Source organism: Pteronotus mesoamericanus, unplaced genomic scaffold, assembly GCF_021234165.1.
Source record: "Pteronotus mesoamericanus isolate MK-2021 breed Mesoamerican mustached bat unplaced genomic scaffold, CSHL_Meso_final contig_50, whole genome shotgun sequence".
In the NCBI taxonomy this organism is placed as follows: Eukaryota; Metazoa; Chordata; class Mammalia; order Chiroptera; family Mormoopidae; genus Pteronotus; species Pteronotus mesoamericanus.
Window position 1 is genome coordinate 38,084,070 of NW_026555186.1, and position 22,933 is coordinate 38,107,002.

Consider the following 22,933-nt stretch of genomic DNA (forward strand, 5'->3'; position numbering starts at 1 on the left):
GAGCTGTTAGGAAACCCTTACTGATGGGGCCTCTGGGGCCCAGAGAGGTTTGGTAGTTACACACACACACACACACACACACACACACACACACGCCAGTTGGTCATTGAGTCAGTTATATGAACTGTTTAATATATTCTGCACTTGAGTACTATACAGGTGCTTATGCTTTGGTATATTTGGTATTTTTAATTATCCCCTAATATTTCAAAAAAAATTTCAACCACAACTTTTGATTTCTGCATTCATCTTCTAAATGTATGTATTACCACTGATTTCTTACAAATTTTTGCTGTTTTACATACACCATCAATATTTTTAGTTTGAAATTCAATCTAAATGGTAAAGAGAATAAAAAAAGAATATAGTGTAAATATTTTAATGTGTTTATGCTTTTTAACCTACATTTTAATAAGCTCTGGTATAATCGTGTATTTCTCCAAGAACGTATTAAGTTTGGTGACTGAAAACAGTTCTCCAAAGAAATGTAACTCACTTTAATTTTCTATGTTCTCTTTTTTATTTAGAGTTTAGTAGTCATATGTTTAAAGTCTAATAGAAGAAAAATCACTGGATGTGAAATCGGGAGACAGGCCCAAGTCTGCTTCTACATCCTCACATTGTTGACTTTAGGTAAGATTCCTATTTGTGCTTCTGTTTTGTTTTCTTTAAAAGGAGCAGTTCAAACTTCAAAGACACTTTCCCACAAGTCAAAGCTATCATGAGCCCCCAAAAAATATTTGACTGAAAGAAATGTGTGGGCATCATCATTTGGCTGCCCAGAATTTTTCATGCACATATACTTGTTATATACATCTGAATTGCTTGTAAGGAAGTTAAGTCTTTTGAGATGTGGACACCAAGAGAAGTGGGATAAGAAAGAAAAGGAAGGGGAAATAAGTTAATGACAAAGGAGGAACGGTAGGTGGTTGAATGATTCCTCTTTTACTTCTTTATATCTACAGTCTAGTTATTCTTATTTGAAAACCTACTGGCACCAGGTACTCTGAACAGGGATGAGTAATATGTAATTTTTATCTTTACTGGGTTACATTTGGCCCAAGGACAGTTGACAGCTGTCAGTCAGGTGTCTGGTCAATGAGGAGATACATATAAAGCTGCCAAAATATTTTTGTTTCTTTAAATACTTACAAGTAAATCATTTTCATTGGAAACTTCATTGTCTTGAAAGTAAATAGATTGATACTCAATATAATTTATTGAAGTTAGTTGCTGAGGAATCAAGATTGTCTTTGTGAATATACAAGGTAAACAAAATGTTTTTCAAATGTTTCTCTAAATCAGAGAAATAATTGCTTTTTCTCCAGTATAAATAAGCTGGCCTTAAGATATGAAGATGTATTGCAAATAATGCTTAAAATCCTTATGTTGTCAAATTAATCTTTTAGGGCACATATGAGTCATTGCAACTTAACGCCACAAGTTCTGACTAGGACTTATTAAAATAAACCATTTCTATATTTTGAGGGAGTTAGGATAGGTGTTTTTGTGACATGAAAGTTGAAGTTTGATCAGAAAAGGACAGACATGTAGCTGCATATCAAACTAGGAATCAAAGTTTCTCTTAATTAAAAGTAAAAGCCATGGAGTTTTAAGTTAACCCACAATTCAGGATGTGGTTAAAATAATAAATTTTAGTTCTTGAGAAAATTTTTGCCTAAACCTAACATTGTTACTAATAGGTTCAGTCATACTTTAATAATTCACAAGTATCATATAAAATAGTTTGGAAGAAGTTTTTTTTATTGCTTATATTTGGTGTGAATTACAAATAGTATAATAATTGTAGCCAATAATAATGCACATAAAAACGTAACGAATATAATTCTGAAGCCAACTTCAGAGTGTGTGTTCAGTTGTGTTGTATTTAGTTATCTCTAAAAGCGAGTGCTCTGGTTCTTTAGGGATATAGTATTTAACTGACTAGATAAATAAAAAGAAGTCATCGAGTGCAAGGAGTACATATTCATTCTTTAAAGGACTAATGAAGTTCTCTAAAAAATTTAGCAACTATGGTTACTCAGGTGCCAGAATCAATATAATGAAGAAAAATTGTACACAAAATAGCACTTTGAAACCACAATATATTCCTTTTTAAAAATAAAACATGCTTTAATTTTCTGAACCATATTCTACATGTAATACTTTATAATGAAAATTAGATTTGGGTTTTAATTTTTAATATATGGGTCCATTAAATGGAGACAAGATTATGTTTTTAAAATATTAGATTTTTTGATTAGGTGGATCATTTCTGGTACTTTTTAAACCACAAATATTTCATAATTTTAATCAGCAATTGTTATTCTAAAAGAGTATGATATTCAGAAATTTGTGGCGTATTTGTGTCATTATTGATTTGTAATTTGTTTTAGATATAATGGTCATTTCAAAAAAAGTCAGATCTTGTTATCTTCCCAATACAGAACTGCGTTAAACATGTAGATTGAAAATTATCTATGGGATCATCAGAATGAAACAATTGCCTCATAGTATTAGTAATTTATATTGGTGGGCCTTTCTCTTCCTAAACACTAATTCTACCCCCAACAGCTCAGAAAATTGATTTTATGCATAATAATTTATAGCATTCTTGATCAATGTATGCTGTGTGTCTTTTACATTCATTAGCCCATATTGCTTATGAATATGGAATTTAGTTATTAAAATGGTTTCATATGTTTACTATGTATAGTCCCTTGCTTTGAGCTCCTTACTTGCTTAAATAAATGTTTTCAATTTGCTATAATACAACAATTTGTAGAGAAATGCTTGAAGCATGGTTAAAAGAATGAGTTCTTGAAATAAAGTAACTTTTTAAAAATATGCCCTAACATGTGGTCTTGTTTTTCCATGTTTTGCATTAATTAAAATCCTATTCTGAAAATAAAAATATTTTTGCCTAAACTTTTGAATTCATAAAATAAAAATACCAAATATATAAATGTACTAATTTTGGAAATCAGTGACGTAAAAACATGTTTTAGAACTGTCTTGGTTATTTATTTCAAAGAATTTTCTCTAAAGAAACTTTTTCTAAAGTAATGAGAAAATGTTGCCACTTTATATTTTTAAATATTTTGTGCAATACATGTTTTTAAGCAGTGTATTAAAAATAAATTAATTTAATATTCTTCCTAATCATATTCCTGTCACATGCACACATTAAAAAATACAAGCACATGAAATGTTTAAAAAGAGCATGTACCATTTCACATTTCTACTTGGAGATCTATTTAAAAAATAACATTTTATTCACAATAGACGATGGCAGAATTAGGGGGAAAAAAGGTGAAATAATATTTATGTATTTATTTAAATAGTCTAATGTCATATATGTAATTCTTCATCTTTCTGATATTGAAGATAGAAATGAAAGAGACCAACATTAAAAGTATAACGTATTTCCTTTAAAGAACTTGTTTTGTTTAAATTAAAAAAAATTGTCCAATGGTAACTGCTCCACTTTCTATGCTAGGCAAACCCACTGTTGAGTTAGTTGGCTCTGATTCCAATGGTCTCATCAGCTTTCTGAATGTAGGTACCTCTGCAATGCCTCTTCTAGGACAACAAAATCAACTTTTAGAGATTAAAAAATATATTTTGGCAATTGAAACTCACCAGTGCCTTTCTGCTTCTCCAGGAAGTTGTACCCGTCAGCACCTGCTGAGGGCTTTGTTGTCCAAACTCTGACAGGTAAAAAAATTCCTGTAGAATAAAGCCAGACCAGCTGGCTTTGAAGAGAAACCCCCCAGTTTGGGCTGCGTTTGCCTCCTCTCCTTTTCTATGAAGACCCAGCCTTTCCCCCCTTGATCGTCAAGCCGTAAGATGCGTGATCCCTGTGCACAAGTGTCTGGCAGGCCAAGGTGCACCTGTTCCTGTCACTCTGGAGTAAATTTAGCTGTAAAGGTATCACTGACAACCAGACCTTTGTCAGTGCTGGCAAAAGAACACAGAACCGCTTCCCTCCCCTCCCCCCTCCAAGCCCCTGGGCTGCTAGTTCAAATGGAAAATATCAAATCAAAAGTCTATCCAAAAATCATTCCTAAAAAAATGAGATTGCTTTCATATGGTAAAAAAGTAAGTTTCCTTATTTCATACAGACTTCAAAATTACATTTCCAAGAATGATCTTGGAACAAGACAAGTTTTTGTTCAATTAATTGTGGCTGGAAACTTTTTAATGGAAACATACCACACACTTCCTTCATTTCAGGTTATTAAATTGTGTTAAGCATTAAAGTTAGTTGCCATTTGTTCTTTTCGATCCAAAGAAATATTAGAAGGTTAAAACTTATCACATAGGAGGATTAATCACACTACCAAAATTAGAAAGCATGTAGCTCTGAGAGACTGAATGTCAAAATTGTATGCTCATAGCACTTAAACTGTTGGGAACCTAGTATCCACTACAACATTTAAAATGGCAGCTCATGTCTGTGAGTGTTTAGGAGCTGGCTAAAGCTAGCATTCTCTTAGTCTTTGATTAAGGTAAGGACATTTATCATTTATGCGATTTTTTAAAAAGGTTAATTTCTTTACTGATAGTTTGAGAACAATTCCTTTTGAAGGAAAGTAGAGAGGCAAGCAGTGTTCACTGATATGTCTGACATAAATATAGTAGTCAAGATATTAAAGCAGACCAAGGAGCAATGTGCTTAGCCAAAGAATTCTGAACTTGTCTTTAATAATTATGATTTCTTAAGTGGTGTTAAAAAGAGTTGTACAAAGTACCTGTTCTACCATATTATTACTGCTGTTTACAAGGTTTGGGTTTTTTGAGAAAAAGAAATCTGGGTCAAAATAAAAAAAAATGCTTTGTAAAATAAACAAAGTTCCTATTTGCTTACTATATATAAACAGCCACTCACCAAACCTCATTTCTCCGCAGGGCACCACTTTCAGATAAAAACATAGACCTGAATGGCATCATCCAGTCTCCAAGGAAACCATGTAAGTACCTCTCTCACTGTGTACTTCTCTTATTCAGAGTTTAAAAGCTGGCTGAGTACTGAATAAGTGAGTGTTTTTATTTAATAATTATACAGGAGGTAATTTTTAGGAGCCAGCTAAAAAGAAGCAGGTTCTTGATTGCTACATGCGTCACAACAAAACCCTTATGTTTTCATCATATTTCATAAAATTATGTATTTGGTCTCAATGTCTCCATCAATACTCATTCTTAGGTACAAAACAGCTACTCAAAGTCCTAATGAATTGAGAGTTTCAGATTTTTCCAAGGCCCATTAGTGTTTGAGAAAGAGTGTTTCACAGGCCTTGTGCTAGGAGTAAGTAGTTACCTAATTGTCATAAAACTAAATTTTAAAAATTAAGAAAAAATTGCTTGGAAAATATTTTATTGGTAAACATTGATAGAAATTTATTGGATTTTAGAGTTGCTTGGAAAATGAGCAAGCAAACAAAGAGATGAGGTTATGAATTTAAACAATGCAAAGAATCTTGAAAGCGAGTATAATTTTCAAGATTCAAAAATCTGTTTACAGAAAAGTTTGGGAAATTGGGATGCTATTTTCTTTTTCTTTTTTGTCTGCCTCCAAACTAATGTATATTTTTATAGCTAATTTCAAGGTTTTAGTTGATTTTCAGAATGATAGAATCTACTGTGATTTAATTTTTAAACAATATGCTGTTCTGGAAAAGGATGCGTTCTAAAATACTTGGAAAATTCTTTTAAGTATATCTTTACCTAGACTTTATTATTTTTTATAGTTGCATTTATACTTTTGTAAAAGATTTTATTCATTTATTTTTAGAGAGAGCAGAAGGGAGGGAGAAAGAGGGGGACAGAACATCAATATGTGAGAGCTACAGCAATCCTTTGCCTCTCACATGTCCCCAACCTGGGACCTGGCCCAGAACCCAGGCATGTGCCCTGACTGGGAGTCGAACTGGCAACCCTTTGGTGCGCAGGCCAGTGCTCCATCCACTGAACCCCACCAGCCAGGGTGCATTATATACTTTTAAAATCAAATCTTTCAATACTAAATAATTAACCATTATTGTTTATTTTTTCATGAAAATACTTAAAATCCTATACTCATGTAATTATACATTTCTCTCTCTCTCTTTTTTTACTTTTTACTATCTGAATAAGCTATATGGTTTATCTAGTCTTTTAAATACAGACATTTTACTTTTCATCAAGGTTTTCAGGAGTTGTATTTGAACACAGCTGGTTTGGCCCTGTGGTTTGGGAGTTTTGCATAGCCTTTTCACTTGCGTTAGTTACTCCTGTATTTCTATTTTTCCTCTGCAACATGGTTCCTTCCTAAGCATAAATGATAGAGAGAATCTCACTCATAATTTCCTGTTGAATCCGACAGACTCTCATATTTAAATTCTTACTGCAGGAATGTCCCACTTTCTCACATAAGGATGTGAAATGGCATTGTTTATGTATTTCTATGTTTCTGTCTTTTTATATATGTTAAAAAATGCATCTTTCTGAATTGAGAGACGGTAAGTTGCGATAGACTAAAGAATTTGCTGGAACTCTGGAAGGGTGTAAGAGCCTCCTCACCTGGTAGGGGAACCTGGCTGGGAAGTGAGTTTTTTTAATGCTTGTTACAAATTTCACAAGTGTGTAGTTTGAGGCCTGAACAACTCTCCTCTAAAATAGGAATTTCTTGCCACAAAATATGGGTTTGGACTTTGCTGGGTAAACTTGGAAGCAGAGCAAGGTTAGAATAGGTCTTTATAAAGAAAGAAAATGCAAATTGAAGAGGAGGACTGACTAATGTTATAATTCCCTATCTTGAGGAAATGGAATCTTTTGAAATTCTATTGTCCTTGTAGGGAAAGGATAAAAGAAAATCTACACTGCAATGACTGCGGCATATTTTTAACTATTTACATTAGAATATAGATTTATTAAGAAAAATTATTTAAATTTGATATGATTAATTCAACCTCCTGTATCAAAGGAAAATGACTTGGTATAAATAAAATAATATATGCACATCCATTCATCAGTAGTGAACTCTTTAATAAAGACCATCATTATTCAATAGAATATTCTGTGGTGATGGACACATTCTGTATGTTCACTGTCAAGTATGGTAACCAGTAGATGCATGAGGCTACTGAGCACTTGAAATGTGAGTAGTGCAATGGAGAAAAAAAATGTGAATTTTATTTAAATTTAATTAATTTAAATTTACATAGGTCACATGTGACTTATGTCTACTGTACTAGTATTGTGTCTTCATCAGAATTCAAAATGTCCTCTTGCAAAGAATTTCTAATCTGTTGGTATTCTATCATACATTATCATATTTTATATTTACTTTAATATTTGCATTATCATTGAAATGGAATTGCTTTATAACATTTTTCCAGAAATGAATGTCTTTAATACTGTTGATGGGAACACATTGTAACATTGTTTTATAAGCCTGGTGTAGCAAATAACCATTATAAACAAGACTGTGTCTAAAAAGAAAACAGTCTAAAGAAACTTTAACTATGGTGATAAATATTTTGAAAAATTCAGTCACAGCTCTGCAATACATCCTTGCAAATAATTCTCAAAATGTAACAAGCCTATAAAAATACCTACTAGCCTTGATTCCCCAAAGCTAATTCTGCTTTCAAAACACACATCAGGTTTTAAATCTGCTCTCATGACCTTTTCAGGCACTTAGTGAAAATGAACATTAGGATGCATGATGATTATTTTAATAATATTACTAGTACATTAATATTATAGACGGAATAATTACCTAAAAATATACTGACAACTTAAAATATATTTTGTAGTTTACTGGTTATTTGTAGGATACTAAACTAGAGACAATGAATGAAGTTTTTTAAAATAGAAGATACAACAGTCATCTTCATAGGGACTCCATTTATTGGATTTGAGCATATCCTTTTGGATGGGTAGGGTTCATATGGTAAGAAGTGAGAGGAAAATTCTTCTTTTGGCAGAACTTTTGATGAGCTATTCAGAGTGTCCCTATTATTGCAAAACAATCAGGTCCTAGATAAAACATACCTTCTAATGAATTATGTGACTTGAAAAATATTCTGAACATCTCTGAAAATTCTGGACATCCCTCAACTTATAAGTAAGATACCAAAAAGTGTGAATGGAGTTGAGAAAAGTGCAAACAGGAAATGGAGGAATGGCAAAATTGATTTCGATGAGTTGTATTGCAAGGCTGCTGTTGGCAGTATAGCAGCTACATTCTCTATTAGACTTTTCATAAACCTAGCCTTATTAAAAGAACAGGAGGAAATAAAAACCACCCTTATAGACCCAGTGTTTTGTTCTCCTTTGATGTTTTTGGTACCTTCATTAGGTAGTCAACAACTTGCATAATGACAGATCTATTTTCAGAAAAGAATGTCTATCCTGGAAAGTCAGTGACTTGTGTGGGGAAAATGTGATCTCCATGAAGGGAATCCTACAAATCACAGTTTTCAATGTCCTTGTAAAATATTACCTCTGATGTCTCTACACCTGAGACATTGTTTCCATTCAGAAACATGTACTGTGACCTCTAAGTCCTTAACCACTGCCTCAATTCGTTAGGTATTTATTTCTGTATTTTAAAGTTTATCAAAGTTTTTAGTATGTGAATTCCAAATATATTAAAAATAGAGAGACTAATATAATGAACTTACATACAACTACACCTGCCTTCATTAAGTGTCATCTCATGGGCAATTTTGTCTCATCATTTCTACTTCCCACTTCTCACCAAACTATTCTGAAGCCAGTCTCAGACCTGCCATCATTTCATCCTTTAATACTTAACAGGTCTCTTTAAAGGATTAGTAGTCACTTTTTAGCTGAAAATAGGAACCATATCTAAAAAATGAATTGCATTTATAGTCAATATTTCCTTATGATTATCAAATTTGTAAAATCAGTATTCAGATTTTCCCAATTGTCACATAACTTTTTATAATTACTTTTTACTGTTTGAAACAATACAAACAAGGTCCATGCATTGCAATTGGTTGATATTTCTCTTCTTTAATCTATAAGTTTTCCCCCATCTGTTTATTTTTCTTACTTGTTGAGAAAACTGGATTGTTTGTGCTATTGAGCTTTCCATGGTTTATATTTGCCGATGCACTCCTGTTTAATAAGGAGTTGTTTAATAAGTTCCTTCGTCCCATGGCTTTCCTATTAATTGGTAATTAGGTCTAGGCACTTGACCAGATGTATTTGGAGGAAGCTGGGCAGGACTGCTGGTTCTCTCACTTTTTGTGATGTTAGCAGTTTTGATGAACACATCTAGTTATTCCCTAGGGTTAAGGAATACCCATTCTTGCATAGTTTCTTCACCTATTTGCCCAGATCAGTACTCGGCTAAATCCCTGAATGAGACTCTCTGCCGTTTTCAGCTCTCTGTGTGCAGCGCTTCTCTGCCAGGCGCTCTGTCCCGGGAACTGGGGCCACTTTGTTCCCCCATACTTTCAGTTCTGTTTCCTCCTGCCTCTTGAGTTACCCAACCTGTGCCACTGCCAGAAAACCTTCAAAACAGTAAGCAAGGGAAGCATAAGATTCACCTCCTTAGCTTTTCATCTCCAGGGACAACTCTTCTTCATTGCCCATGTCTTAAAAATCATTGTTTCATGTATTTTGTCAGTTTTGTTGTTGTTGTTGTTGTTTTAGGATGAGAGTATATCCAGCCCCTTTTAGTCCACCTAGGCTAGAATAGAGAGTCTCCCCAATTTTTTCTTAAAAATAGTTCAGTCATAGCTTATTAATTAAAACAACATCTTAATATGGAGCTCAATGTTTAAAACAAACTGGAAAAACATTCTAATTGAAGTGTGCATGTATCTCTGTGTGTGTCCCCTTTGAACACTGCTATAGTCTTAAAACTGCCAGTGTACTTTCAGGACCTCTGGGCTGACATTTTCCCTCCTATTTTATTTTCTGCCATTTAGAGGCAATTGCATGGTTCATTCATTCTTTCCTTCAACAACTATTTATACAACCTACTGTGTGCTGTATAAAGTGTTAGAGGTAGAGTAATGAATAAGACACTATTATCCCTTTAAAAATCTTACAATTTATTTTCCTGCTGAAACTTGTACGTGAATGTACATAGCTGCTTTGTTTATAGTAATCCCAAACTGGAAATACCCAAATGTGTGTCAATGGCTGAATGGCTAACCAGACTGTGAGGTATCCTTAGTATGGAATACTACTTAGCAATAAAGAGTATTGAGCTATTGATATGGGCAACAACTTGGATTAACTTCAAGGAAATTATGCTGAGTGAAAAAAGTTTGTCATATCAGGATACACTATTGCTTAAATATGTTTATACAACATTCATAAAATAACATAATTATAGAGATATGTGACAGTTTAGTGGTTGCTTGGGTGAGAGGGGAGGGGAGGCAGCAGGTGTGGACATAAAAGCACTAGGGAGTCTTGCGATGATGGAACAGTTACATGATTTGATTGTGGTAGTGGTTTCTCAAAATTACCCATGTGATGAAGTTGCATACAGCTATACACACACAGACACAAATAAGTACATGTATAACTGATGAAATATGAGTAAGCTCTATGGATTATATTAATGTCAATTACCTGGTTTGGATATTGTAGTTATGCAAGATGTTAACCCTGGGGAAAGGGTACACAGTACAGTGGATTTCTCTGTACCTTCTTATGAACTTCTAATTATGTCAAAATAAAGTGTGTTTTTAAAAAATCTTGCAATTTCATGGAAATTACAAAGAACTAAATAGACAGTTACAGTACACTGTACTAATACTCAGTTAAGGCAGAGCATTGTAGAGTATGTGTACGGAGGAATACCTCATTCCCATTCCCAAATCTCTACCACTCCCTTGTCTCCTAAAACTTCCCAGTCACGTCCTGCTTCTGTGTGAGGGGCATGGAGTCACAGTGATGGACGCGGAACGCTTGTGATGGACCCTCGCCCCTTCCACCATGCATAGTGATGTGCCCTGCCCAATAAGGCCTCAGCGAAATACCTTAACCATACAAGGCAAACACTTTATAAGAGTGAGCACGTATAAAATAACAGGAGTCTCGTGTTCTCATAACATGTTCAAACGTAAGTTCAAAGATCCATTCTAAATTTAAAAATCAATGAGTTTTGGGTTACACACAGCTTTGGCTCTTCTCAGACCCTTTTCTGCCATCAGTACCCATCAGCCAAGGCTTTACTCTGACCTGTTTAGAAATAGCCTTTGTATGCGAAGATGAACACATATCTGTAATGGGCTTTGTACACACATTGTCATTTGTTACTGTAACTTATTCTAATTGAGTGACAGATTGTCACATATTTTGAGTTTTTATAAGTTTTAAAAGTTTTTCCCCCGGGGAATTAAGAATAAAATATATCATTTCTGATTATGTTGGGGGACATATTTGGTTTTGTTGGTTTTTAGTAGGAAGCACTAGGAAAGCCACTCAATTTATGATCTTGTCACATTGTGACAACTCGGTTGTCTTAGAATTTTTATTAGACTGTGTCTAAATTTCACAAACCCATAAACAGGTGGTCTTATAACATATAAACTAGAAATGTTTAGATATTTTATCTTGTTTTTGCAGAAACTTAGCCCTCCTCTCAGTGTCAGGAAAACCTCATAGGAATTGTCACCAGAGTAAGGAGGACGTCTGAGTCTGTACCTCAGTGCGGTACTGGGATATTCACTGGGCAGAAAACATTCTTAGAGTTTTTTATCTGATCTGAGTCTCCCTGAAATAGAATCTCAGAGTGTGTGTATAGGCAGCTTTGGTTTATGTCATTTACCTTTATCACCATAGCAACCAACTTGAAATTACCTACATCTACTTTGTAAAATTCACACTTAATTTTATCTCTTGAGCTCATTCTTTTTAAGAAAATGATGAACTGGTGAGACCTTGAACCATTTTTTTTTTCAAATCTTGCTAAGAGAGAAATAATATATTTTAGATTTAATAGGTCGTTTATTAGTGATCAGATCCTGAGATTTTCTTCACTTTTTCTTCTTGTGGCCAATTGTATACTAGTTTTCACTTTTAACATTTCATTAAGGTGTTATGAAATAAAAATACCATTTTTGGGTTAAATCATTTAAAACCATTGTAATAAAATATACCAGAATGTTAACGGTATAGCTGACTTAAATTTCTTTCTCATCTCCCGGTAATTTGTGGTGACTATGTGGTCCTGAGTTTTGTATCGCCATGATCTTTTCTGTATCTTCCCCTGTCTCTGTATAGCTGAGAAAGTTATTACTTATAGTCTCATTTATGTCTTTAAAATGCAGTTTCAAAGGCTGTTTAGGTTACATAACACATTATTAAATTATTTTCACATGTGTCTTCTTATTTTGTACTGTGAATGCTAGAAAATTATTGGACAGTACTGGTCTAAAGACCTTCTGAGGAAGAACACTCTTTTGAAGTATTTCATGATAGAAAGGGAGGATAACATTCAGCAACATACACTGATATTTTACTAGGATGATCTGATATAAAAAACTTCATATAATGAGCCACTCAATACAGTCCTCCCAATAATGCACAGCTATGAAAAAAGAACACCTCTCCTGGTGAACTGAAGCTCTTGCCCTTCTCTGGTCTGATAGTCGGTGGTTTCAGTACTGATGCCCCCCTTTTCTTCTGACTGATGGAACAATTGAGCCTAAAATTCATACCAATCAATTGCAGGCTTTTTTTGGGAGGGCCCTGGTTTTCTGGTAGAGTTTTGCCCCACCCCCTCTTTATTACTCACCTTGGTGTTGCCTCTTATTTTAATAATTTTATTGTAAGTTACCAAAAAAAAAAAAAAAGCTTTTGGGGACTAAGGAAAGCTAAATAGCAAGTAAAAGAATGAGTGAGCCTCTTATGGTGCAATCAGTGAGAAATCATCTCTAGGATGCGGGGAGCCTCACGCCTGTGGCCCTTCTTCCTGTTACACATGTGAGGGTGGGCACATGGAGCCACACCAGGCCAGTACTCACATTTAGGATCATAAATACAGAGCTGACACCTCCCATGACTGTTACTCAAGGGTCAAGAAGGCAGGTGGGACGACACTCAAAGGGCACAGGGAGTGCTGAAGTCATGCAAGCAGCTGTAGGTAATATGGTATCCAGTCAGGCAGTGGGGAGAATGACCCGGGATACCTAAAAATCAGACGGTCATTATCCACTTCTGATCATATCTGACACACCACAACGTGGAGATAGCCTCCCAAGATCCAAGGAGATCTCACAGAGGCCTAATCCCATGAAGAGAGAAAGGAGGTTAATTTCTTAGTGATGGAGACACACAGGTCCCTGGGAGGAAGCCCACAACCGTAGCCTCCTCGAGCCAGTGGACTCCACAGATTGGAGTTGAGAATGAGTGATAAAATGGGAGCCCTGCAGTGGTAGCTGGGCCACCAGATGTACCCAGTAAGGAAGAAAAAAGCTCTCTATATGCTTCCTATTATTGCGGGGTTTGTTCCAGAGATTGATGGGCCTGGCTGCATGTGAGGGAATCAGTACATTCATCTCAGCTTTACTCCAGCAGACAGAGGGCAAAGAAGGGAGATGGTGGCAGTGCCTGTTTACAAACCGGAGGGATTATATTGATTATATTGGGGTCTGTGCAACTTTTACTCCAAAATTAATGTGTCAAGGATATTTTGGCTACCTAGGGGACAAAAAAAACTCTAGTAGCTTCCCAAATCTATGAAAAAGCTGCTGCTTCTTGTTAATCCCTATTGCTGTCCCCAAAATATCATGTAATCCTATTTACTAGTATTAAAAATTTAACCTAACACAAGTACAATCTTAAGATTATTGGTGTATTTGTATTTATTGGCATAGTGCAGGGTATGCAATTGGTGCTTAATAATTCTTGCTGACTGGACACAGGATTTATAATTGACCTTCCTAGGCTGTGTTCAAAACTTTATCCATCAAATTGTTAAATTATATCCTTGAAAAGAAAATCACTGTTTTTTACTTGGAAGAGGAAATACAAACACACACATTTGCCAAAGTTTCTTGCTGGTTTTTAACTGATTCTATGAAAAAAAAAGAGAGGATTAATGAAGAGAGTGCTACTATTTTTAGTTAAGTGCAATAATGTATAATAAATGTTTTTTTTAGCAGAAGAAAAAATGTGGCTATTGTTGTAGGTCCTAAATATTGTAATGAAATAATGTAGAGTTGTGGATATTTGAACCATTCATTCTTTCATTCAGTAAAAACCTACTGAACACCTGTTATGATTAAGACATCATGTGGGACACAGGGAATAAAAAGTTATAATTTTGACTCACAAGTTGCTCACATTTTATTTGGAAAATCAGATGGTGCCAAAGGCCTCTTTAAAACATTGGTAATTTTAGAGCTAGAAGCTGGCTACTAATGGCAAAAATATTCAGTAAGTCTGATTTTCACTCTGTTTTTTCTTCGATGGTATTGGCTAGTAAGCATTTTTAGGATAAATGTGTAGAGTGTGGTTTGTTTTTAAAGAAGTTACATTATTTGGCATTTATTACATTTTATTTATTTCCTTGATTGATTAATTGCAGTTAAATTACCTTAGCATGCTCGAACAGATTTTACAGATTTTTGACATATGATTAAACAGCATAAAGCATAACTAATGTGGTTTTAGTGGCATGCTATGTATTAAAGCATAAAATTTAAACACACACTTCATCAGGAATTTTTGCAGTTACAGTGAATTAGAAGGATTCAGATATTGGAACTCCTCCCAACCCCCCTTGTTAGGGAGGGGCAGGAATTTTGTAGTTGAGATTATTATAGAAGAGTGTCCTGACATAACTGATTGACTTTAGTGATACGCCCTGAAAGTTCAAATTCAAGGTGTGCACTTATTTCAGTCAGCTTATTTTGCATGTTTAAATAAGAAATACTATTTCTGGATATTATGAATAACACGTACATTTATTCCTAATAGTGAGCATTTGGACTAATGATGGATTACTAATGAGCATGTAAATGTACCACCTGATTACATTAATATATGATCTTCCATGACAAGGTCTGAAATGAATAGTTCTAATATGTGTTTCTTTTCCCCAAATCGCACTGTGGTATATACCTAGCAGGACTGAGGCAAGGGTATTTGCTTAAGAGCCACTGATTCAGTCAGTTATCAAAAATCACATTATAATAAGAACTGTTGTAAGAATTTTATTAACTTTTAAATAAATGTTCTTTTGGAAATAATCGGCTAAATGCGTTAAATGATATATTGTTAAGTGGTAGTAATTGCAGGTATGGCTTTATAGGTAATATTGGTAATTGATACTACACTCTCAAAGATATATAGCATGTCAGCTGTTCTGAGGCTGGGTGATAGTAATGGAGTCTATGGCATTTTTGATGCATTGAGGAGGACATGAGTTAAATGGAAATTCAGAGTGCTCACCAGGGTCATACCTTCATGGACATCGGATGCCCATGGTCAAGTAAATTTTTAATGACACATAGTCACTACACACCTTTCAGCCTTCTGGAGAGGTAAGTGTACATTGATCTGTCCTAATTAGCTTTGCAGAGTACTTCAGACATCCCTGAATGAACACTAATATTTAATAAAATGGGAGCTGGGGGTTTTTCTTGTTCTTTTTTTGTGTTTTTTTTTTTACAAGCTCAGCACTTGTTCATTTGAAGTCTGTATTTTTTTTTAAACTTAAGTTGCATGTTCATCCTCATCTTTGTCTGACAATGTAATATTAATGCAACTTCATAAAAAAAGTAAGCAAAAGTAAGGAATAAATCTGATTATGAAGGTCCTTTGCTATCGTACAAAACCCACAGAGCACACATCCATTCCTTCCCTAATGTCGAGGGTGCCGACTGCATAAAATTACTTGGAGAGACATTAAGGATATACAAGCAACTGTGTTGAGGTGTTCAGTAGGACACTTTTATATAGAGCATTTAAGGTGGCTCTGGATTATCTGATTTGCAAAATAAAAGGTAGCCAAAACAGTTTGTAATGGCTCTAGATCAAAACATTTATGTAGGAACATCTACTTGTTTTTAAGGGTTTAGTTTTCCTCTGAGTCTGGAGTCTATAATAAATAATCCTGAGTTCACTCATCATTGGAATAAATCAAGCATTGTTTATAATTAGCTGATAGGATTTGGGGGTGGGGGAATTTCTAATATAGATGCTTCTTATAATTGTGAAGTTGTTCAGTTCCAAACAGGATACAGACCAGATGGTGTTAAATCCTATCCCAGGGATAAAGTCCACAGCCAGAACTTCTTAGGGGCATGGATATCGCTTGGTGGACATGGTTCAGTGGTTACTGGATTTATTTGCGCTTAAGAAAATAGAACAGGAGTGGGTTCCTGTCAAGCCGTAGGGCTGGCCATTGATGACAACGTCTGGAGTTGCCCTCCTGTGCAAGGAAATGAGGCATCCCTGCTTGCTGTTTCATGGCCACAGAGTTGGCTATCAGGCTCCACAAAGACCGCCTTTACCTGCCTCCTGATACGTGAAGCAAGAGGTGAAAATCTTCGTATTTTATAAATATCCCTAGAAATAATAGCATTTTGTTTAAATCAGATCCATAGAATGCAGTGTGAGTGAGTTTACTAGCTCCTCTGGAGAGCAGGTTTTGAAGGGGAGGTGGACAGAAAAATATGAGGACACTGGGTGACTAGGGAATAAAATAACTGCCTTGTGGGCAGGAAGGAGAATTGGGGTGAGATGAAAAGCACTGAGTGAGCAGAGGACAAGATTTACTTTCTTTACAATATAGGGAAACTTCTAAAAATGGTAAGTTTCTAAATACTCTTTTAAAACGCTTTTAAAAATCACGGCTGGAAACTGAATTTTTAAAAATTTTACTTAGGTATACACTTCATAATTTTATTGTTATCATATTTTCTTTGAATGACCCAGTTAATTTATTCTAGAAGCACTTATTGAACAACTACTAGGGGCTAAATAATGTGTTAGATACTAAGGAGAAAAAAAAACATGATTCCCACCCATGGTGTTTTATCAGTCACCATGCTTTTGGCTACCAGTAACATAAAACGTAAATGGTTCTAATAATAAAGAAATTTCTTGGCTCATACCACCGAAAGTCCAGAGGAAGGGTGGAATTCAGGGATATTTTAATCCAGTAGTCTAATTTTAGCTTTCTTTCCATTTTTTTCCTTTCTGGATAAGGTTCACCGGTGGCTAGTAGCAAGATGACTATCAAGTGAAAGGGGCTATTTCAGAGATTTTCTATGAGAGTTAGAAAACCTTTCCCAGAAGCATCAAAAAAAACCTCCTCTTAGACTTTATTAGCCTAAAAGAGCAAGGTAATGCAGGCAATTACAGGAGTGATGTTGCAGATATGTGTGGGTTCAGAGAGATTATTGGGGGTGGCATCCACTCTAGACTTATGGAGATGGAGCAGTTAGAGAAAGCCGCATGGAAGAGATTCTGCCCAAAATAAATCCAAGAGGATGAGAAGGGAAGAGGAGGTGAGAAGGGCATGTAGGGAATGAGGAAAGTGGGTGCAGAGACACAGAGGCGAGCGGGTCCATTGCACCAAAGCAACTATCCTTACCCTTCAGGTCTTAGCTTCATCTCATCTTCCCTAGGAGATTTAGCAGAACCTTGTGTGGTTTCAGAGTTTCCTGTACTTATCCCGTCTTAACACTCACCAAACTTCCCTGTTATTCATTTCACTGCCTACCCTTTCCCACTAGACTCTGTGATGGCCCTGTCGATGTCGACTTGGTCTCTCTATTCCTAATGCCTAGCATGGTGCCCGGCACAGGATACACACTTAATAAGTATTCATTAAATGTATGACTGAGTCATTTACTATGAGTTTGTTAAATGACAGCATTTGGACCTGTTCATTTCTATATTGGTAACTTTCATGGCCCTGATTAGAGTTCTTACAAATAGTCATAAAATGTGGGCAGTAAAACTGAGTCTTGAGGATTCTGAGGAGCTTCTTGACTTTCATATGACTATTTTGAATAGAATTTTCTTGAGCATAGTTATGTGTTTTTATATATTCTATAATCCCAAAGCAGGGAAAGACTTTTATTTATTTAATGTTTTAATTGTTGTTCAGTTACAGTTGTCCCCATTTTTTCCCCTACTGCTCTCCCCTTCCCCCTTCCCACATTCTACTCTCCCCGCTGTTGTCCTTGTCTGTGGGTCTTTTATACATGTTCCTTGACTTGACCCTTCCCCTTCTTTCTCCTGTTATCTCCCTTCTCCCTCCCCTGTGGTCACTGTCAGATTGTTCTTTATTTCCATCTCTAGTTCTATTTTACTCACTTGTTTGTTTTGTTGATTAAGTTCCGCTTATAGGTGAGATCATATGGTATTTGTCTTTTGCCCCCTGGCTTATTTCACTTAGCATAATGCTCTCCAGATCCATCTATGCTGTCATAAAGGGTAGGAGCTCCTTCTTTCTTTCTGCTGCATAGTATTCCATTGTGTAAATGTGTCACTGTTTTTTGATCCACTCATTTACTGATGGGCACTTAGGCTGTTCCCAGCATTTGGCTATTGTTAATTGTGCTGCTGTGAACATTGGGGTGCACAGGTTCTTTTGAATTGGTGTTTAAGGATTTTTAGGGTATACTCCCAGCAGTGGAATTCCTGGATCAAAAGGCAGTTAGTTCCATTTTTAGCTTTTTGAGGAAATTCCATACTGTTTTCCACAGTGGCTGCACCAGTCTACATTCCTATCAACAGTTTACTAGGGTTCCCTTTCCTCCACAACCCCGCCAGCACGTGTTTGTTGATTTGCTAATGATGACCATTCTGACCAGTGTGAAATGGTATCTCCTTGTGGTTTTAATTTGCATTTCTATGATGGCTAGTGATGTTGAGCATCCATTCATATGTCTATGGGCCCTACGTATGTCATCCTTAGAGAAGTATCTGTTCAGGCCCTTTGCCCAATTTTTAATTGGATTGTTTGTCTTCCTGGTGTAGAGTTGTGTCAATTCTTTATATATTTTTGGCGATGAAACCCTTGTCTGGGGTATCACTGGCAAGTATATTTTCCCATATGGTTGATTGGTTCTTTTTCTATTTTGCTGATGTTTTCTTTAGGTGTGTAGAAGCTTTTTAATTTGATGTAGTCCCATTTATTTATTCTTCCCATTATATCTCTTGCTCTAGGAGACATATTGCTGAAAATATTACTATGTAGGATATCTAAGAGTTTCCTGCCTGTGTTCTCCTCTAGGACTTTTATGGTGTAATGACTTATAGTTAAGTCTTATATCCATCTTGGGTGTATTTTTGTGTATGGTGTAAGTTGCTGGTCTAGTTTCATTTTTTTGCATGTATCAGTTCAGATCTCCCAGCACAATTTGCTGAGGAAACTGTTTGTACTCCATTTTATGCTCCTGCCTCCTTTGCTGAATATTAATTGACCATAGACACATGGGTTTATTTCTGGGCTCTCTATTCTGTTCCATTGATCTATGTGTCTGTTCTTAAACCAGACTGTTTTAATTACAGTGGCCTTGTAATATAGTTTGATATCAGGTATTGTGATCCCTCCTACTTTGTTCTTCTTTCTCACAACTGTTGAGGCTATCCTGGGTCATTTATGGTTCCATATAAATTTTTGAAATATTTGTTCTGTATCTGTGAAATATATCATTGGTATCTCAATAAGAATTGCATTGACTCTATAAATTCCAAAGCAGGGAAAGACTTTAAAAGTCATCAAGACTCTTATTTGTTGGGTGAATCAGTCTTTTTAGTATTTGAAGACTGTGTCTTTGCTCACTACATCTTCAAAAGATTAGCCCCATATGTAGAAATCTCCAGCTTAGGTGACTTTCTTATGTTTTTTCTAGTTTTGTGATTTTTGAGATTTCTAATTAAATAATTAATACATTATTCTATTGACATTAATTAGAAATTACCTTTCTGTTTTCTCTGGTAGTGCAATGAGCTGGGAAAAGATTTTGCTAGATACCAGTACAATGCTCTTTGACTTAAAGTTTTAAGCCTCATATATTGAAATGAATTAATTAAAAGCTGATGTTGGATAGAATTGTATATAGTATCTGCTGCTTATTATCATCAGTATTATAATTTGCAAGTTTAAAACATACCAAATATTGAAAGTATGAAATGTTTAACTGGAAAAAAAAAAGATATAAGAATGGAAGAAAATACAATGATGTCTTATGGTGAAATTAGTTCAAAATTCTCTTTGTAATATTAAGGACCTTTTGTGGAGTAGCATAGTTGTCTAGTGGGCCCCTAAATATCTTTAAGTCAAATTAGATGTTTTCCCGGAGTATTTCATGACTCTGTTTTATGTAGTGCTTATAAACACTTATTTTTTTTTACCTTTACAAGTTTGAAACCTCTTAATTTAATGTATTCTTTATGATGTCATCCAGACAGAATAGTTTTATTAAGGCCTCATTTTTAAGTTTATTTAGATTTCTCCAGGTTACAAAAACTCTTTTAAAAATGGAAACAATGATTTCATTAATTATAAATATTTTTGCACCATATTTTTACCCGACCTATAATATATTTGGGACAATTCCAATTGAAAGATGTTTTTGAGCAGTTCGTGGAGCATCACACAAATATCTTAAGATTTCCACTTCCTGAAAGAAATTATGGGACAATATAGACATGGGAGTAATAATAAGAACTGCAAAAATACTATCACTTACTTATTTTGATCTTCACCTAAGGATCTGTTTATCGCTATTTAGAGAGAGAGGAGAGGAGAGAGAGAAAGAGAGAAAAACATCAATGTGAGAGAGAAGCATCAATTGGTTGCCTCCTGCATGTGCCCTGAATGGGAATCGAACCCACAAACTTTTAGTGCACAGGACGATGCTCAAAGCAGCTGAGCCACCTGGCCAGGGCTATCACTTCATTTTTAATTTAGAATTGGGTATCATCATCAAAGACTGTATCTTACTTTATATGAAGAAATGTCATTGTTCAATAATAAGTTCTTAATGCCCCTTATCTGCAGTTTCACTTTCTGTGGATTTAGTTACTCATAATCAACCATGGTCCTAAATACAAGCATTTCATGGAAAATTTCAGAAACAAATAACTCATAAGTTATGAGTTGCTCACCATTTTGGGCAGTGTGATGAAATCTCTCGCTCACCTGTGAATCATCCCTTTGTCTAGCATCTCCACACTGTACGCATTCACTCACCACCCATTAGTCACTTAGCAGCCATCTTAATTATCAGATTGACTGTCCAATTATCACAGTGCTTGTGTTCAAGTAGCCCGTATAGTCAGCTAATGTTATGTCACAATGACAACGCTGTTCACCTCACTGCATCTCATCACATAGGCATTGTATCAGCTCACATCATTATCAGAAGGGTGAGCACAGTACAATAAGGTATTTTGAGAGGCCAAAATACATAATATTTATTACAGTATATTGTTATACTGTTCTACGGCAGGTCCCCAAAGAATAACTTCATTTTGTTCAAAGCCATTTCAATATAATGTTGATGAAGAAAAACAGTAAATTAATTCCCAGCCAGGGCCATTGTCTGTGTGGAGTCTGCACACACACCTGCCCCGCCATGTCTGTGTCGGTCTCCTCCAGGCACTCTGGTTTCCTCCCACGTACCAAAGACATGCACGTGAGGTGAAGTGGCATATCTCAGTTGTCCCGGTCGGAGTGATCTGGGGTGTGTTCGAGTGTGCCTGGCAAGGACAAAGCGGCCTGCCTAGTGAGGGTTAGATCCTGCCTTGCTCCCTGAACTGCTGGCGCGGCACAGGTTCTGGCTATCTGAGATGCTCAGCAAATAAGTGGGTTGGATAATCATTATCTTACTTGTTTTGATTCATTTTTCTTAAATGTATGTGTAGCACATATTTATTTAATTACTTAATATTAGAAGTGTTTTGGGTGTTTATTTAGAAGTTTGGTGATGTTTTTGTAGCCAGAAATGTGCTGTGCGAACTTTACTCTTATCAATCAGCCTATGGTAAAATTGGTTTCATTATAGGCTTTGCATAAAGTTGCAGTGTCTGAGAACCTATCAAAACATTGAGGCTGTATTTTATAATTATCGTTGTTAATTTCTTAATGTATATAATTTATAAAGTAAATTTTATCATAGGTGCATATGTATAGGAAAAACACAGGATATATAAGAGTTCGTACTACTGTGGTTTCAGGCATTCCCTGGGGGCCTTGGAGTATCCCCCTTGGATAAGGGGTTACCACTGTGTTGTCATTAACAATAATTTTTTAAAAGATGAGTCGTGCTTTATGTAGTTATTTGGAAAAAGTAGAAAGATCTTTGTAATTAACGAACACTGCAAATAATTTTATATCTCCCATGTAATCATCTTACATGAGGTAGAAGGCAAAGGAGAGGACCACATGAACCATAATAAAGTACGGTTGGTTGGGACAGCCCCTGTTTTATGAGCCCTGTCTTATGAGCCTGGGAAGGAGAAGGAAGTGACCTTTTTTGAGAAGCTTTCTGGAAGTTCTGCTGTTTGGAGTAGGATCACGGGACTGGAAAAATTCTTTAGGAAGTATGTGGTTCACGCTTCTCCTTCTACAGAGCATGGGACTTGGGCTTAGTGAGGTTGAGACCCAGAGCTCTGCATGATTAATGAGCCTGCAGGACAGATGGGGCTAGCGCTCATGTCTCCTGCTTCTCAGACGCATGGCTGTGCTTTGAACAATGTCATGCTGCTCTCTTGGACTCCTCAGTCTTGAAGAAACTGGATGTGAGAAGCAAAATCCTCCTGTGCGGATTCATTACAAATACGTGTTACACCGTTTTGTTTTGTATATGTTTTGTAGTTTCACACAATGGAGATTTATTGACTTGAGAAAATTAAGGAGTTAAGCCTCCCAAATACTAAATTAAATATACTCATAATTTTAAAAAAGCAAAACTTATTTAGGAAACTT

The 22,933-nt window shown here is 35.6% G+C and overlaps 1 protein-coding gene and 1 long non-coding RNA gene across 10 annotated transcripts in view; one reads left to right on the top strand and one right to left on the bottom strand.

Moving 5' to 3' along the window:
- Positions 1-3,870, bottom strand: part of MEF2C (myocyte enhancer factor 2C) — a 161,207-nt gene extending 157,337 nt beyond the window's left edge. For all 9 annotated transcript variants that reach the window (XM_054578582.1, XM_054578590.1, XM_054578588.1 and 6 more), the window contains exon 1: positions 3,643-3,870. The gene's annotated coding sequence lies outside the window, so the exon portion shown is untranslated. The remainder of the gene's footprint in view (positions 1-3,642) is intronic.
- A 541-nt stretch (positions 3,871-4,411) lies between these two features.
- Positions 4,412-22,933, top strand: part of LOC129074671 (uncharacterized) — a 39,785-nt gene continuing 21,263 nt past the window's right edge. Inside the window, exons 1-2 of the long non-coding RNA XR_008529552.1 lie at positions 4,412-4,511; positions 4,912-4,973. This is a non-coding gene — a long non-coding RNA (uncharacterized LOC129074671). The remainder of the gene's footprint in view (positions 4,512-4,911; positions 4,974-22,933) is intronic.